We start from the raw sequence: 14,786 nt of genomic DNA on the forward strand, positions 1-14,786 counted from the left end.
TGAGCATTGCTTATTCTAGATACTATCAAATATAGGGGAGCAGGGTAAGGAGACTAGAGCAGAACTGTTAGAGACATTTTCATTATTAAAGAGAGGAAAGTGGAAAATGTTAGCTATGCATGATATATATAACATAGCCATACATAATACATGTTGACATGTGTATTACACGTGGTGCAGAGAGTTCTCCCATGTCCCCAAGCGCAATTTATCTCCTTTTGAAATCTGCTAAAGTGCTTCTAGCAGTGCTGACACATTCCAGATGCAATCCAAAGACATAGCTGAGAAATAGGTCAGTTGCATGAGAAGTCAGGTTTCCTAAAAATGTACAAGGAAAAGAGACATGAGGCTTCTGAATGTGAAGTCTCTGTGGGATTGCCTTCCTAAATGGGTGAATGTTCAAAGTTAACAATATGGCTAACATTGTATAGGAAAAACTGCTTTGCTGTCACACTACTACATAGAACATAGTAAGGAGAAGTTGTCAAAAACTCCAAAACTTTGGGAGGATGTGGTTTCTGAGAGACCTACCTGATGAGGATGGGAATCAACTATCTTGGAGATCATGGTAGGCAGGAGGGATCTAAGTGCTGTGTGGGCAAAGAAATGAAGGTGGGCGTTGGGAAAGGAAAAATTTATAGGTAATCTGGGATTAAGGCTTATCCTAAATAACATGGGAATCATCTATTCAGAGCAATTGGTGAACACAGTAGATATTCACTGATCAAGAAAGTTCTAAGACATCTCAAGTTCCTTGTTTGTTCTTCTTTTCTTTGACTTTCAGTAATATTCTCTCTACTTGATCTCCCCTGCCCCACCTCCTGCTTATGTAACATAAGCACGGAGTAATTCAGGGGAAGTAAATGTAAAGTTCTGAGTAGAATTTAGCAGAGAGTATGCATGGTTAACGACAGTCCCCCAAAATCTCATTTTATTCCTCCTTTCCCCCTTGATAATCCCATAATTCTTCCTGTGATGCAACACAACACCTGTGACATATGGATTTCTCACTCGGTTTCATGACCCTGAAGTATGCCCATGTGGGCCCTGTCTCCTGTTTTGATTGCTGCAAATTTCTCCTCTTGACTTCCTTCACTCTCGCAGCCTCCAAACCAAACCAGACACAGCTGCAGTGACCCGTTTCCTATTGTTTGTCCAGACCATCTCTTTGTGCTGGCAAGAACTTGAGTTTCTTGTTCTTTATTGTTTATGCACAATAAACTCTATTTTTCACATATACAGTGCTGCAATGCAAAGTAAGATGAACTTCAAAATCTATGTTTATCTCCTTCTTTCCTGACATTAGCATGTACTCTGTGGAGAAGGCAGTGCTCAGCAGGCATGCAGTGACAGGGCCTTCACTTAACACCAAGCTCTGTGTGATCAATTCTAAGGCTGTTTTAGGTGCTGAAGTTATTTCTCCTCCTTTTAAATCTGCAAAATTAAACCACTGCTGGCCTCTAGGCAGCAGAATTACTGGTACTGCTTTATGCTCTGGAATTATTGCTGCAACTCTAGCTGTAGAGAGGCATGCTGGGGCCTAACATCATCTTTTGCCAAAATATAGTTTAAAAGCCTCTTCTCTCTCTGCTTGTTTTTCAGATGAAGGCATATTCTTCATTCTAAATCATGGTTTCTCTCTTTCTAATCCAAAGAAGTCTGTGAGTAGTTACATCTTTTCAATTTTAAGTGCAAGTTGCTAATGTTTTTCTCCAGTGGCAACTGAGCTCCTTGGCTCAGAAGCTGCTTTCTCCTCTGGAGGAAGGTGAGGAAGGGAATGCAGAAGTGAGGTGGAAGAAAAAATCCAGACAAAATGTCTCCTCTTTCTCCTGGTGTGTCATCCTCTCGTGTGTGACAGGAACTAGTCTGCCAATGCAACAAAGAAATGTAAAATATTTAGCAGTACAAATTCACCCCAAACGTGTCTAAGTGAAGTTAAGCTCTCCTGATTCTCATGAGCAAGGACCTGTTTGGCATGAATCACTGCCAAAGATGGGCAGTCACAGCTGCTGTATCAGGGAGTTTGTACTGGGACAGTTTGCTGCAAAGAGTGTGATGAAGAACTTGCATTCACCTCCCATAACCACCTTTTTTTTTTTCAATGAAAACATATTATTATGAAGAATTAATGAGGCTCTCCAAAGTGCACATACAGCATGCCAATAAATAGTAATGAGCTTTTAATTCATAAGAGATGATAAATTTTGGCTCCTGCTGGCTTACTTTGCATACAGAAATAATTCCTTGCTCAGTAGGGTTATTTGAAAGAAATGTTAGACAGGCTTTATATTTTATGTCTTGAAAATAAGTTTGTAGGTGGTTTTCTTCTTTTTTTTTTTTTTTTCTTTCTTCTCCTTTCTTCTCTGAACATACCTGAGATACCTAAGGGCTTCTAGGGTATTCTAGGCAAACAGCTGTACTACTCAAGTGCACTCTGTAGTTGATGAGTGAGGGGTTTCTGTTTGTGTTTCAGATGCTCATCTCTTCAGAGCTGAACAGAAAGGCACACTCAAAGATTCAGAGACCTGGTAACTGCTGAGTGTTTCCTTCTTGCTTTCCTTCCAGGGAGAGAGGGATACCCACCCTTCCTGCCATTAGCCTTCCCCAATTTCTCAGAGGCAGTAGGTCATACATAATGATATTTCTTTGAAAAAAACCCCAAACCCACAAACCAAACACTTTACAGATAACACCATGTGGGAAGTTCAGCAGCGGTGCTGACTTAAGGAGTTTGGAAAGTGCAGCTGTTTATGGGACTGGCAACCAGGTCAGGGAATTGAACTCACTTGAAAAGGTGGAGGGGGGAGGAGGGGAAAGGGGGCTTGCTTTGTTTTGAAGCCTACCTCAGCTCCCTGATCTGACTCACAGCACAGTTAGGTGATGGACTGCTGCACTGGAGAGGAACTAAAAGGCTTGGGGTGGGACAGGAGATATGAGGGAACTCCTGCCTTGTATTGCTGCTTAGAGTAATATCTGTAAGATGGTGCCCAGGTTTTGAGAATTACTATGGTTCTGAGTTTGTTCTTCAGGAAACCAATGGGGGTTTTCGGGACCTACATTTGCCAGTAAGCTTCATCACAACTTTCCTGATGAAGATCACTTTTAACACTATTTTACAGATGTGACAGCAAAAGTTAACTGACTTTTTCCAAATGTATTTGCTTTGGGAACCAAGGTAAAATGTGAAAGTTGTGAGTTCCTTGTTGGTGTGGGCTCTGTTGGTGGCTTTCATGTACCTCCCTGTGGCTGAAGCCTGTGCTGTCTGTGCTGTGGTGGAGCTGGCAGAGCTGTGAGCAGCACTTGGTCAGGAAGAAGTTGACCTAAGTAGAACCGCTTAGGATTTTTGATTTTCTTTGCAAAGCAAACCTCTCAGAAATGCTGAGGTTTTTCAACAAAGATCGACACCACCCAGCTCTAGTCAGTCATAAGAGAGATACCAGGTCATTCTGTGTGCCTTTTAGCAAAACATGAAGAAATCTGTACAGATTGGTTTCAAGGCAACCTTCTAAATATTCAGGAAACTTCTCCTTTCCATCAGGAGTAATCTTCTGATAAAACTCCTTATGTGGCCTCTGGTTTAGATGAAAGTGTTTTCTATGCTATAAAGATTTTTCAACACACTTCTTTTCCCTCTGATGCTATGGAGCCATGGCCATGAACAAGAATTTCTGAGCTGTGTTAAATGATTTTGTTTAATGAACTTGAATAAAAGATCAAATTGGGCTTATTCTAGTCTGAGCATGATCAGAAATACTGCATGGTATATTATGCTTGGAAACCTAACACTACATTCTAGCATGAGCCTCAGGTATTTGAAGGCAGATTTAGTTATTTTCTCCAGTTATGAAAAATATTTTAAACTTCATTTAAATTCCATTAGACCCATGTTGGTGTTTTCAGGATGCAATAGCTGATTAGGTTCTCAGTTACTTTTAATTCCTGGAAGGAAATTTATTCTGTGGCTTATGTGGTAAAGTGACTGAAGAGTTTAAGTGTGTATAGACAACGTTAAGGAAAAAGTATAGTTATAGGAATATTATGAAAAAGTTAAAGGTGAAATGCTTTCTCAGCATGCAGGCTGCAAAGGACACAATAAACCTACCCGAAAGATGGTCTCATGCATGAGATTCTGTCAAAGGGAATTCTTGTTCCTTTAGAGACTCATGCTTGTGGCAGGAGATTTATGCCACCTGACTGGTATGTCTGGAGAAAAAGATGTTTTAAATGCTAGCAAAGAAGAAGTAAAAAATTTGTCAAAACTTGTGGTTTATTAAAATGCTGCCAACATTTAGTCAGAGACAGCTACACTAGACTTGTAATCGATTCTGGGAGCTGAGTTTACAGGAAAGTTTTGTCATTCTATTAAGAAGTAGAACAGGATGAACTTTTCAACTTAGTAGGTAAAGAGCTAGTTTCCATGGGCCTAGCTCTGTCAGCAAAACAAATGAGTGCTGAGAAAGAACAGGCAAACTATTAACACAAGGCAATAGCAGAGGTGTTTTCTCACAGTGAAAGCCAGATGACTGCAATCAGAAACTTTCTGGTCTTCTAGTCCCCTCTTGGACATTGAACTAGACACATGACTTGGAAGACAGGAAAAGGAGAGATAAAAACTTATATGATACATAATCACATCTGCAAAAATAATTTTGCAACTTCTATGAAAAGTGTTTTTTCTTGCAGTGGAGAAAGAATCATCTGTGTGCAATCACACAGCACCTACAGGATGGACAAGGGATCAGACCCAGCCAGCATGGGTTTAGGAAGGGCAGGTCCTGTCTGACCAACCTGATCTCCTTTTATGATCGGGTGACCTGCCTGGTGGATGAGGGGAAGGCTGTGGATGTGGTCTATCTGGACTTCAGCAAAGCCTTTGACACCGTCTCCCACAGCATACTCCTGAAAAAGCTGGCAGCCCACAACTTGGACAGGGGCACTCTGTGCTGGGTTAGGAACCGGCTGGAGGGCCGGGCCCAGAGAGTGGTGGTGAACGGGGCTGCATCCAGTTGGCGACCGGTCACTAGTGGTGTCCCCCAGGGATCAGTGTTGGGCCCAGTTCTGTTTAATATCTTTACTGATGATTTAGATGAGGGGATTGAGTCCACCATCAGCAAATTTGCAGGTGACACCAAGCTGGGGGGGAGTGTTGATCTGCTGGAAGGCAGGAGGGCTCCTCAGAGGGACCTGGACAGGCTGGAGAGATGGTCTGATTCCAACGGGATGAGGTTCAACAAGGCCAAGTGCCAGGTCCTGCACTTTGGCCACAACAACCCCCTGCAGCACTACAGGCTGGGGACAGAGTGGCTGGAGAGCAGCCAGGCAGAAAGGGACCTGGGAGTTTGGATTGACAGGAAGCTGAACATGAGCCACCAGTGTGCCCAGGTGGCCAAGAAGGCCAATGGCATCTTGGGCTGGATCAGGAACAGTGTGACCAACAGGTCCAGAGAAGTGATTCTTTCCCTGTACTCAGCGCTGGTGAGGCCACACCTGCAGTACTGTGTCCAGTTCTGGGCCCCTTGGTTCAGGAAGGATGTTGAGGTGCTGGAGCAGGTCCAGAGATGAGCAGTGAGGCTGAGGAAGGGACTCGAGCACAAGTCCTATGAGGAGAGGCTGAGGGAGCTGAGGTTGTTTAGCCTGGAGAAGGGGAGGCTCAGGGGAGACCTCATCACTCTCTACAGCTCCCTGAAAGGAGGTTGTAGCCAGGTGGAGGTTGGTCTCTTCTCCCAGGCAACCCACAGTAAGACAAGAGGGCACGGTCTTAAGCTCTGCCAGGGGACGTTTCAGTTGGATATTAGGAAGAAATTTTTTACAGAGAGGGTAATCAGATATTGGAATGGGCTGCCCAGGGAGGTGGTGGATTTGCTGTCCCTGGGGGTTTTTAAGATGAGACTGGATGTGGCACTTAGTGCCATGGTCTAGTAACCATGGTGGTGTTATATCAAGGGTTGGACTTGATGATCTCAGAGGTCCCTTCCAACCCAGTTGATTCTATGACTGTAAGTACTTGTGTGATTAAAGTGCTTTGTTGTTGTAGATTGATAGTTTGGGTGTGGGATGCATCCAGCTTCCATGGACCCAAAAAACTAAGTGAGCTCACTGCTGCTCTAGTTTCCTGCTGAGGGAGAGACCTCAACAGGATCACTAAGGATTAGCAGTTGTATGAATAAATATAGCTACAAAATGAATGTTTTTAAGTGACACAAACCTTCCTTTTCCAGACAAATACACTGATATTTCATAGTCAGTCTATGACAAAGAACAAGCTGTTAGAAAAATGGAATTTCTGGAGATTCCAACACTTGCAAACCTTGTGTTGTTCCAAATCAGAATTAAAAGCCAAAACTTCCCACTGTATGAAAACTCTGGGGAAGAAGTTGATTTGTTGATTTGTTACCATGTCATCATTCATAACTTTATATTCAATAAAACATGCCAATAATGTAAATATCAATTCTACTGTTTTGTAAGTTGAAGAAAAAGAAAAATTCAGTTAAGTGGAAGCACACTGCTTTACTTTGACATTTTTTACTTCAACCCATTTTGAATTTTCATCTATGTCACAGGACAACAACTACACTCAATTCTCATGAAAGGTTCTTTTCAGCTGAGTGGACATGAATTAGACACTTCCTTTCCCAAAGGTAAGACTTATCCTCTACATGCTGGATGGGTTGTCCATGTGACTTCCTCAAATATGGGAAAATACACTGCAGTGTCTGCAGTAGCAGGGAATGGCATTTGTGCTTCACCCTGAAAGTTTAAAATGAATATTAATTGTCCTGTTCCTTGTGCTTTGGGAAAGAGTGTGAGAACATGAAAACTCGACAGAGCTTTATTTCAATGCCTTTCTTGTTATTTTCCAGTATAAAGAAACCTGTAGTTTATAAAGTTCCTGAGCTGGAAGTAATCTCCAGTTTGTTGTGTTTTGTTGTTACTGCATCTTTCTTTTCTGACTCTTCTCATTGTTTGGTTAAGTATGCAATTTTGGCATCTTAAACACCCTGTATTGATTAGTTTCATAATTCAGTTTTGTTGAGTGACATAGAAATTACTGGATTAAACTTGAGGCCTGATCATATTCTTGGATCTTCCTTGGGTCTTTTATTTGCAAGTTAGCAGATAAACATTTTCTTTCAACTGTTTCATGCCAGTCATGATTTTACATGCCTCAGTTTCTTTACTGATTTCTTTCCCAAGCTGAAGAGTCTTGATCAGTTTAAATGCTTTTCACACAGAAACTGTAACATATTGTTTATTTGTCCTCCTTGTACTCTTTCTAGTTGTTATATTCTTTCTGAGAAAAGAATTTTATGTAATATCAAAGGTATTGTTGTATGACTAATTCTGATGTGTTCGGCACTTCCTTTTTTATTTTCTCTTCTTAGTAATGATTAATGTTCAGCTGGAGGCTGAATGTTTACATGCAGCATGGTCTTGGCAATGCCAATATCAGCAGATGAAAGTGCTGCAGAAACAGGAGGACCCTTCCAAAAAAACTGCTGCTGGGGCTTTTGCTCAGCTGCAGACTTGGATATATGGTGCTTAGGTACATGATGTAGCGGTGGACTCGGCAGTATAATGTTTATGGTTGCACTCAATAATCTTAAAGGTCTTTTCCAACCTAAATGATTCTATGATTTTATATACCTGTTAGACATTGTTTAGGGAGCTATTGCTGCCACGGAGATAACCAAAATAAAACCAAGATCTCTCTTCTCAAATAAACTTTCAAATTATAATAATATACCAGGTACCATTATTTCATGTACCTGGAGATGGGTTTTTTCACATTGATGTTTCTCAGTATCTAATTTAACCTGCTATTTTTCTTCCCAGTTACTGGCTATATTCAAATTCTTCCACAGCTTGTAGTTTTATAACATGATATGACAAAGTTTGATGATGATGTTGGATAAATTGGTGTGTAGATGAATGCCACCTGCAAAAGTATCCAGAAGACTCTTGTGAGGGTGAGGGTGCATTCTATAGCCATTCAAATTATGTGTTGTATGTACAAATGATGAACAAAGCTGACATTGGCTTAAAAAAAAGGGAATGAGACCTTGCAATTGTAGTAGAGGGGGAAAGAGTTATCCTGATACTTACAGCCAAAAAGGAAATCAAATGTTAAGAATTAGTATGGGAAAATAAGAATGAATAGGAGGAAAATGAAATCAAGGATAAAAATTTGATGCTGTATAAATTCAAAGTATGCCCATATCCTGACTGCTGTGTGCAGTTCAGCTATGCCTGTCCTCCACCTTGAAAAGGATTGTAAGAGAACTAGTTCAGAGAAAGTGAAAGACGATCTTAAAATATGGAATGGCTTCTACAGGAAGAATGAATGAATGATCTCTTCTGCCTGGAAAAGATATAACTGAAGGGGAATATTGCAAAAATATATGTATTCATGAATGACATGGAGATCACAGAATAATTTAGGCTGGAAAAGACCTCAAAGAGCATCAAGTCCAACTATTAACCCAGCACTGCTACATCCAACACTAAGTCATTTCCCAAGTGCATAATCCACATGTCTTTTAAATACCTCCAGTGATGGTGATTCAACCACTTCCCTGAGCAGCCTGTTCCAATGCTTAACAACCCTTTTTGTGAAGAAATTGTTCCCAATACCCAATCTAAACTTCCCCTGGTGCAACTTCAAGCCATTTTATCCTGTCCTAGATGTTCTTGTATGGGAAAAGACAGTTAATTTGGGACTAGCCAATGAATAAAATAGATGGCACATAAAAGAATGCAACTTTTTAACACAGGCGGTTAAGCTATGGAACTCCTGCTAGAAAACATGAGTGACAGGAAAAAAAGTCCATTTATCATAATTCCACTAAGGCTGGGGAATACTAAGAGGAAGTTACTGCTTTACTTCTTTGTCAACCACCTGTGCAGTGGGATGGTCTGCACTGGCATGCAGCTCATGAATAACATTGAACTGGAGAAAGCAGACACTCTGCTGGAGGGCAGGATAGGTCATTCCTCTATTTTAGCAAGTTTCTTTGAAATGGCCAACAAAAACCTCATGGAGTTCAATAAAGGTAGAGGCAAGATCCCGCACCTGGGATGTCATAATCTCATGCACCAGTGCAGGGTGGAATACAGAGGATAAAAATTAGCTTTGCAGAAAGGTGCTGGTGAGTAATCAGATAATTAGGCATCTGCAGTTTCTCTTGCAGCAATGAGGACTAACTGATCTGTATTAGCAAGAGCACAGCCAGTAGGTTGAGGAAAATTAAACCTTCTTTGCATCTGTGTTTCCCAAGACTTGTCATACCTTTCCACTTGCTCTGTCTTGTCTTGACTTCAGAGAGGTAGAATTGTTCTGAGTGGGTGAAGCAGGAGAAGTCAAGCAGCTGGGACAGATGTGGGGGCCTGCACTGGGGGCAAGGATGTGTGCCCAATGGGCTGGAGTTTCTTGGAGTAATACAGCTGAGGATGTAGAAGAGTGTGAGAGTTAATACAGTTGGTATGAAAGAAAGTTTAAGGAAGGATGGGGAAGAAGACAGAAAATGTCAGGGTTTCTGAACTGAAAGGATGAGAAGTGGTTTGACTCTGAGTGCTGGAGTGGTTTGTGAAAGGAGTTTGGAGATAGAAGGGCTTGGGAGATAAAAAAGTCACAGCTGTGAAAAAGCAGATGAGAGAGGAGAGTAGGGGATGAGCATGCTGTGCTATATAAGATTTGGGGTGAAAATGGGCAGGGAATATTGTGGTGCTTCCCTGATCCCTCTAACCAGCTCTGATCTGGACATGGAAATTCGCAGAGACCTGGCCTTCCTCTCCCAGCAACAAGGGTTTTGTCACCCCTACCTTCTCTTTTTGCCACTCAAAAGTATAAAACTTAGAGTGTCATTTCCAGATGAGAAGATAAAAATAGTTTTACTAGCTATCTATTTTTAAATCAACACCTCAATAAACCATAGTAATGTCATGGATCCCCCAAACTCATCTTCTCTACAGTTTTTCTCCTCCTTTTCCAGTGTGACAAGGAGAAGTATGCGCACACTTCTGTCCCAGTGGGCAGACTTGCCTGCCAGTTGCATTGTCTCCTTTGTTCAAATCCATTTCCAAATTTAGCCAGAGAGATGTAGTAATAAATTGTGGACAAAGCCCATTCTCGGCTTGGCCAGTAGATGGCAATTCCTGCTCTGTAAGATATCCTTAGGTGGCCTTCAAGGCATACAGAAACAGGAGTTTGCAGTAGTTGAGTATCCATAATTTATATTGAGCACAAAAACACCTCTGGAAATTGAATTCAGGTTTCCTGTCAGCTACTAACAGATCAGATGCCAGAGCTATTCAGTGTGTGTGAAATAAGTGCTGTCAGACATTGAGGAGAAAAGAACTTCATATTGTTTTGTTCACTCAGTAGTTAACTCTGTTTCACTACCATAACAGGCAGAACAGGAATTTTGGTCCCGTTTTAAAGGTATTGCAGAAACTACATTGTTTTGGAGATGTGTCCTGTCACATCAAATGGTCCTGATATGCATTGACACAGAAAGTTGAAATTAAAGTTAATGTAAGTGGATGTTTCCTACTGTTGTTACAGATCTACGGGAAATGACCTGTTTAATTTCAGAAGAAAAAATAGCAGAACATGCAGATACAGATAATATATGTATTAAATTACAAACTTCTGGAACAGATTAGCAGAGAAGGCTGCTGCAGAAAAATCAATATAAACTTGCATTATGTTCTTTGCTGTATAAGGAGAAAGTTTCAGGAATGATATAAAAAGCTAGCAAGGCAGAACAGTGGTTAATGGACAAATACACTGACATTTTCCTTTTCTAGCCCAAATTTCTCTTTCATTTTCACAGTGAAATGGCTCTGTAGAGCTAACTACAACGTGATACATTTGCTATTTAGGGAATGTTGTGAGTTTTTATGTCTCAGGAGTGGTAACTCCCAATGTAGGGAGGAGGAAGGGTTAAGAAGGGAGTCCAAGCTGGCATCACAGATTGGTTCCTAACTATCATGCTGACTGGACAAGAAAGGGGTACAGAAGTTCTCAGTAAGTATTGCGGAAAACATTTCTTAAATCATTCCCTGGTGACGTTTTTGCCTGGAGAAGCATAAATAGGATATGAAGCAAGCTTTACTTACCTTTGTGTGGCTCAAAGTTTAGTTGCCCTGATGTGAGACTGAGGCCTGAAGGAAGAAAAAAAGGAAAATTATTGGAAGAGGTACTAGGGGTCCTGCCAAAAAGGCCTGTTTTGCTTTTAAACACTGAATATTTGAGACTGATCAAAAGACTGATCAAAATATGTTTTACTTTCCAGTCGTACTGATACGATTGAACTATAACGGGAGAATTTGTTCCTAGTCTGAGAGTGTGAATAACACCCACTTGCGTGTGACAAAACACTTCAGTTTTTGATTCAAGAACCTTTCCTGAGCTATTGCAGATACACCAGAAGTGTGCAAAGTCTGCCTTTGTGTTTCTATCGTTAGTGGTCTGTGCTCTGTGACACCCCGAGTTACAAGTCTTCTCATTCTCATAAAAGAAAGTGCTTCCTTGAGTAAGAGAAAGTCTGTACCGCCACAAACAAGGCAGCTGAAGCAGAAGTCTAGAGGGGCTGTCTGGCCTCAGACTTCAAAGGAAGGCCAGGATTTGCTGGTGGTGAATAGTTTAGGCAGACTGCAGGGACTATGTTCAAAAATTTGTTTAAAAACAAACAAACCTGTAACTCTTACATGGTCATGGGTAAGAAATTCTTATACTAAGCCTATGCCTCTTACTTTAACATCAAAATTTTAGGAAAGAGGAAGATAGAGTCAGGAGGAATTTCTCCACGTAATTAGGTGGGTTGGTTTGGGGGTAAGAGACAGAAGAGGCTCATGATGGTGAGAATGGAATTAAACAAGGAATCTGCATCTGGAGATTTGCTTGAGAAATCCAGAGTTAGAACGCTGGATCTATCTGTATCAGCAAAACTTTGAAATGTGAGAGATTGTGTTTGGATACAACCATGATAAGATGATGTCTAACCAGAGAACATACATCAACCCTCCTGTGACAACTAGTGCTTCCAGCTAATATCTCATGCATATATTGCTTTCCAAAAGGAGAGTGACATTTCATCTTTACAAGAAGCACACATCTGGACTGGAGACAGTCAGAAGTCTATCTCTCTCACATTGCTCCTGCATATCAGGAATATCTAGGTGGAGAAAAGTGCCACTCAAATCCCCTTGGAAGTTACCCTAAAGTATCAGTGCTGCTGTGAAAGCTGAAGTCAAACACAACGTTGGGGTTTTCTGTTAGTGTTCGTAATTCCTGGCTCTGCTTGGTTTCATTGCACAACCAAAAAACTACTTTTTCCAACCAATAGCCTTGCAAAATCGTAATGAAAACAGAAAATACTGTGTACTTTGGCTAAGGTATTACCAGCCATAAAGATCTGGCAACTGCAACTTGTGTAACAATCTTGCTAATTGCATTTAAATTGGAGTGAATCAACCCTCCCAACACTGAATAAACGACAACTTTATTTTTCCCCAGGAGAAAAGCAGATGGGAGACTGGATATATACAGGTGAGTAGGGTTTTACCAAGTGTTTCCACACCAAAATTTGACACAGTGTTAACTATTCCCATTCCCTAGGCGGTGCAAGTTATTACATTGTATAAAGTAAAAGACAGTCTGAAGTTAAAGCTCCGTAGTTACTCCTCAGTATTTCATAGGTGAACAGTGTTACGTGAGAATAATTTCTTTTCTTCTTTTTCAAGTTTTTTCACACATCCGTGATATATTAAACTAACTTATGAAAAAATAAGCCCTCTTCTATATGTGGATATGTACTGGCATGAATAAGAAAGGATTGATAGTCCCCTAGCTTCTGCTTTTGTACTGACTGGTGGCAGTACATCAAACATCCTGCAGAAATACAGTTAGTAAAATGCCTTAAGATCACAGGAACTACAAAATTACAACGTCTGGGAACAAAGTGGGTCATAAAAGGTTAGAAAACATTATTTCTGTAATAATAAGGGTCCTGAGTTATTTGTAAGATCACATCCTTATGTCAGTGGTGACTTTCTTAGTGAGAATACTAGGTATGTTTGGATAATACAGAAACCTGAGATGACTTAATGATTAATAATGCTATTCTCCATAGCAAATTTGCCTCAAATAGAAGAACTGTACACAGTTGAGTACACAGTTTTCATTATAGGTCTTACTAATCGTAAAATCTTGTTACTACACAGCAGTATCCTGCAGTAAATTCCAGCAAAGTGAATTCTTAAACTGTGGTACCACTCCTTGTGCATGGTTATAAATCAGTTTTCTCAGTGTCTGGGAATCATTCATGTGGTTTAAATGGCTTGGATTTATATCGTCTTATTGCTTATTTGACCCAATTTGAGTACGTGAGCTTTCCCCTAAAGGGTGGTACTCTGTGTGCTGTATTATTTTAACAGTTGGCAACTTTTTAAAGGTTTAGAAGATGCTACTTGAGGAGCTTAGAGGAGTTGAAGGCTTTTAGTAAAATAATTAGGTAGAGTGTAATTTAATTTTAAATATTACTATCCCAGAGAGCTTAAATAAGATGACCTTGATTTCACCCTGGTGAGGGAAGGAGGGAAGACTCACCTTTTCCTTTCAAGTGTTTCTAACTAAAATGTAAGACCCATATGGCCACTTAGGTAGTTAGACATTTTATATACTGAACAATTCTGCCTGAAAACTGATACTGCGTCTGTTGTGTCACATTCCTGTGATCAGAAGCTTCTGTAATGCAAAATCTTTCCATGGTCTTTCTTTTAAATAATTGGGAGGATCATTATGATGACAAAGCAAAATGATTATTAATTTTATCTGTCTTGGGGAATGCAGTTAGGTTTTCCTGAGAGAAATCTTAGTCTATTTGCATCCCTTGATTTACCAAAAATGCTGTTTCAGAGGGAATACAAATAGCACTGGGATCTACTGAATCTGAGTGATATACATCTGGCTTTCAAGTAAATGCTGCACGACGAATGACCAGCTATACGGTAACATAGTAGTCCTCATGGGCAAGGCTAGCTGGGGCAGTGCATTGTCTCTCTCAGCCTAAGCAATATGGAAGGCAATTTAGGATTCCTTAATGAAATTTATTTGTGTGAATATATCCTATACTATAAAATCCTTCTTTCTGTATTAATTTATTCTATTTCTGTATGTAAAGTAAGGGTTATCCCATTAATCTGGTAGGGATGGATTTTATCAGAGTATAAATAGAAAGTGCAGGGCCCATGTGTGTGGTTACTTTTCAACAGCTGGAATATTTTTACTTAGCCACAAAGTAAATACATATTTAGAGGAAGGCCATTGATATAGGATTTATTTAACTTAAAGATAATACACCCTGTCAATACAAGGATTAATTTAGTTCTGCTTTTGAAAGAGAGGATATATTTGATGGTGTTTATTTCATGAAATACAGTCATTGCTAACTAAATGAGGCATTTCCATGTACCTTTTTTTTTTAAATCTGTTTTACACATATTATCATATATGGGATGAATTGTGGGTTAAATAACCTATCAATTGGAGAAAAGTGAACGAGAGATAGTATGTAAATTTTTTTTCTGAGCTGACCTGCAACAGACTAGATTTTTTCTTGTGGGATACTCGACTTCAAATTCAGGATTTGAGGTAGTAGTTAAGAAATAAATGTAGACTGAGGACAATAATTTAGGAAAAAGAAATTGGAAAAAGATTGCTTTTCTGTTAATCTTTCATATATTAAAACAACTATTTGTGAGTAGAAAAGTAAAATGAAATT

This window comes from Lepidothrix coronata, unplaced genomic scaffold (genome assembly GCF_001604755.1).
Source record: "Lepidothrix coronata isolate B3197 unplaced genomic scaffold, Lepidothrix_coronata-1.0 Scaffold5, whole genome shotgun sequence".
Taxonomy (NCBI): domain Eukaryota; kingdom Metazoa; phylum Chordata; class Aves; order Passeriformes; family Pipridae; genus Lepidothrix; species Lepidothrix coronata.